At 54.4% G+C, this 4,441-nt stretch overlaps 1 long non-coding RNA gene across 1 annotated transcript; it reads left to right on the forward strand.

The window, feature by feature from the left end:
• Window positions 1-143: 143 nt before the first annotated feature.
• LOC103907368 lies at window positions 144-848 on the forward strand. Its single transcript, XR_658082.1, has 2 exons — window positions 144-229; window positions 701-848. It is a non-coding gene; the product is annotated as an uncharacterized LOC103907368 (long non-coding RNA).
• The last annotated feature ends 3,593 nt before the right edge of the window (window positions 849-4,441 follow it).

Below are 4,441 nucleotides of genomic sequence, written 5' to 3' on the forward strand. Positions count from 1 at the left end.
TGCTCTGCCTCTGTTATCGCCTGAACCCCTGGGCTGCAGCTACGAGGTGACTTCTACCAAGTACACGCGGGACATCTACAAGGAGCTGTTGATCTCACTGGTGGCCTCGCTCTTCATGGGCTTCGGCGTCCTCTTCCTGCTGCTGTGGGTCGGTATCTACGTCTGAGGCCCGGGCAGAGGAGCACCGGTACCGCCTTGTGAATCCCCCTGTGGCCGTAAGCTCCCCGAGGTCTTCGCGCTACGCCCGCGCCTGGGTGGTGGTGGTGGTGGTGGGGTCCTGGAAACGTAGCCCCGCGACAGCAGCTCTTCCCGAAAGCCACCTTGCTTCGGGGGCAAAGTTAGGATGCGCAAAAGGCTGTGGCCTCACCCCAGCAGCAGCCTTTGGGCTCGAGCGTAGGGGCAAAGTTAGGATGCGCAAAAGGCTGTGGCCTCACCCCAGCAGCAGCCTTTGGGCTCGAGCGTCGCGGCCGCTCCGAGCTGCAAAGCAGCCGTTGGGTAACTTGGCTGGAGGGTGCTTCTGTGCCCGCCTGTTAACTGCGAGCAGAGCCGGCATTCATCCCCGTTTGAGGCAGTAGGGAACCGCCTGCGGTGCTGGGTATCGTCCTTTGCCCTGTGGCTTTAGTAGCAGCAGAGTCAGGCCCCGGTGCCGCCCTGGGGAACGCTGTCTCACCGACCTCCTTCGTCTCTCGTTTGGTTCTAGGTGGGAAGCCCGGCAGAAGCTCTTTTTGTATTTCTTTTGTATTTCAACAACAAAGCCCGTGTCAGGCATGGACTGCGCTCCTGTCGAGCGACTTCTGCCAGCCCAACAAACCAAACCTGAATAAAACTGGCTCTGGGATGCTCCTGCCTTCGGACTCATGGTTTGTCTTTTAGATGCTTTTTTTTTTTTTTTCAACCCGGCTTTCCCAAACCACATTGATACTGGCACGAGATCCACGTCCCTTGGGACGGGCCCCGTGTTTATCATAGATTTCCACAGCTGCGTGTCGCCCAGAAGCGTTTCAGTGCCACCTTGTGCCCTAGTGCAGCTAGGCTCTAGACAATAACCGCTTCCCGCCTCTTCCTGAGCCTGCTTTTATATCCCTCAATCCTTCATTACCAGCGCGTCCCCTCACCCTCTTTCTGGAAGGCTGTGCCCATTCTCATCCCGAGCCAGCAGCTTTGTGGCTCAGCAGCGCTCACGGCCCCTCGCAAAGCGGGAAGGGGCAGGGACCGCTCCGAGGTGGTTCACTTACCGCGTCGGCAGCGCGCGCTGGGGACCTCCTGCGCTAGAAATGGAGCTGACGGAAACGCCCGGTCCCGCTCTTCGGCCAGGCTGCGTGCTCCTGAGGGTGGCAGCGGCCGGGTGGACGTACCGTTCGGCCTGGGTGAAACGGCGCTTGCGGAACAGTCTCTGGGCAGGGTTCCCGGGTAACGCGCCGGTGTGGCTCCTCGGACGCAAAGCAAGAACACGGGTCTGGTGGGCACCACAGCGGGTGACGGGAGCTGTGTTTGTGGGGAATGAGGTTTTGGGAGGAATGCTTGAGAAGTACAGGCCAGAGTAATCTTGTAGCTGGATGTGCCCTTCAGTTAAGTAGTGAATTAACTGCTTTGCTTGTAAAAGAGGGGTTTGTTTATGGCATGCATAACTCTATTTTTGTAGGTAGCTTCGAATTTGTAGCCCAGCTTTCAAAGCAATTCGATTTCAGAATCAGAAATTCAACGGGTAGCTTACAGATTTAAAGGCCCGATTTCCTGTTCGGGAAGGAAGCTTTCCCTCCGCGGATGCTCTCGGATGCCTCTGGATCTGGCCCTGACCTCTGAGGCGTGAGCAGCGAGAGCTCTTTTTCATACCCGTTCAAAAGCACGCTGGGTAGCAGCGAGCAGCCGCAGGCCGGGGCCGTTCTGACCCTGCGTGGGCACGTCTGGAAGCTCCTGCTGATTAATGACACGGGGTTTCCTCCGTCTTGCGGGAAGCAGTTTTGTAGCTACTGAACTGAAAGACTTATTTCATAGCAAGGGAGGAATGCGCCAGGAGCCGTCCTTGGATACAAAGCAGTATTTATATATTTATTTATATGGGCATATTTACCTCTAGCATAAAACAAAGTCTAAATAAGCCAAACAAAAAAGTGGGGAATCCGGAGACTCAGCACTCAAAATTCAGCAAAATATAAATATAAATCAGAAAGGAAGGAGGGAAACCCCGCTCGTTCCCTACAAATAAAAACCGATAATCAATAATACCTGCTAAGAATGCAACTCTACAAACTTGCTGGCAATATACAGTGATTAAAGCTGTGACAGCGACATTTAAACCAAACAAATTAGTGCTTTACTTTTTTTTTTTCTCTCCTCCTTAATCCACGCAGTGGTGGCATAGTCTCTATTTACAGGCTTTAAGCTCTAACCGTAGGACAGAATGTTTGTGAATTTGCTCCTCCTTAATTCGCAGTGGTGGCATAGTCTCTATTTACAGGCTTTAAGCTCTAACCGTAGGACAGAATGTTTGTGAATTTGCTTTTGAAACAAACTCCGAAAACAGCCAGACTTTGGCAAGTGGCCTCGTTTCCACACTTGTCTTCCTTCCTGCCAAGAATGTCTAGAGAGATGAAGCGTCTCGTTTCCAGCGGAAAGAGAGGGTTTTCCCCCAGGCTGTACGGCTGGAGACATCGGCTCAGAGCTCCCTCCGTCTCATGCAGGGAAAGGCCTGATTGTTAACTCTCTTGTTACTGATTGGGGATGGGGGACACAGCTTCAGTTAGGGCAGAGACACCTTTTTTGGGGGGGGGGAGTCTATGTGAACAGCTGTTTCCGCAGGCTTGGAAGCAATCCTGGGACCCTTTAATAATTACAAAAACCCTTCTGAGCTCGTTTCTGCCTTGCTGTGCAGCGGCTGGTGGAACTGGCGTACGCTTTGTGATAAACTTTTAAGACAAAAGATACTATGGCAATGTAAGACGCTAAAAACTGCGTTCTGAGTCCCTCTCCTCTTCTGACACCAGGGATTGCTGCCAGCCCGGTGCTGCTCTGCTGTGAAACAGCTGTACGTGGGTAGGGCCGGCCTTCGCGCTTTAGGTGTTGGCTCATCTCAGTTCTTAAGCTAATTGGCCACTGTTTTTGAGGCACGCAGCATTTTACGGACGTGTGGGAAACCACTGTTCCCTCGTGCAGTCCTGTTAGCAGAAAAAGGCACTAGAGATGTTCCCGTAGCCCTTAGGCACTTGGTTTGCCAGGGGCCCTCATAAACCCCATGGCTAAGCATCGCAGGGACACCCGAGAGACTCCATCTCCTCTTGGGCCACCGCTGCTAGCGCGTTTCTAGCGGTTGATTGATTTCTCCCCTCCAGGAGAGGCTTTCCCCGCGAAATTTCTCGCGGCGGGGCGAGATGTACTCTTGGGTCTCGGCTGACCTCAGCCAGGACCACCAGCGAGGGGCTGGACTGGTGGTGGTGGTGACTGCAGGCAGCGCTTTCAGCTCTGGCCCTCGCAACACCACCCGTTACCTCTTCAGGGGCTAAAGGAACGCACAGGCGTTTAGCCCAGCTCGACAGTACAAGGGAAAACAGCGGGTCTGAGAAGGCTACCTCTCAGCTGAGCAGACGTCGAAGAGCACGTGGCATCGCTCACCTGAATAAGGACGTGCCAGACTGGGCCACTGATTGCCAAGTGGAGAATAAAAGCTGCCAAGAAAGTAACTTCCCAGTTTAAGGCCAAGCAAAAAAGCTCGGGGCGGGTGGAGGGAAGAGCACTGAGCCGCCTCTCCAGAGAGCTACATCGGAGGGTTTCCTTCCCAGTTGCAGGGAGAAACAGAGAATCCTGCTGAGCATGGAGCTGACCTGCTTGTGCGTAGGTACTCCCAAGCCTTGGGACCTCTTGCTTTCCCGCTGAGCTCCCCAAAGCCGGGTGAGGCCCCTAGCTTCGCTCCTGCTTGGCTGCTTACCCTGGATACGGTGACCTGCTCACCCACTGGTTCCTGCCTGCCCAGGCTTCAGTGCATTTTAGTAACTGGGGAGCTTCACCAATGTATAGTTAAGTGTTTGCTGCCTGTGGGCACGCAGTGGGAATGAAGACCTGCCCTTGAAACCGCCCTACAAATGAAGAGCCAGGTCCTTTGGCGGCAGAGACGCCAACTCCCAGCGATGTCACGAGGAACTGCAGGGCTACGGCTGCTTTGCTGGGACAAGCTCAGAAAGAAGTTCTGAGATGGGTGACAGGAGATAAAACTGCTCCCCCAGCCTGGGGAGGGAAGGCCGCGTAGGGTCCCACGAGACGTGCGCAGGAACCATCTCTCTAAGCTGGATAAAAAAACGTCTTTGCAGCTTGTTTCTCCGGAGCAGCAGAGCCAGCCACGCGCTCCTCAGCGCTGGTAACAACAGGGCCTGCAGCTGGCAAAGGGATTGCTGCATCTGTCTCCACTGAAGGCAACAAAACGCAGCAGCCAGAGCCCGATGCAGTTTCC

The sequence above is a fragment of the Aptenodytes forsteri genome, unplaced genomic scaffold (genome assembly GCF_000699145.1).
Source record: "Aptenodytes forsteri isolate BGI_AS27 unplaced genomic scaffold, ASM69914v1 Scaffold429, whole genome shotgun sequence".
Lineage (NCBI taxonomy): Eukaryota > Metazoa > Chordata > Aves > Sphenisciformes > Spheniscidae > Aptenodytes > Aptenodytes forsteri.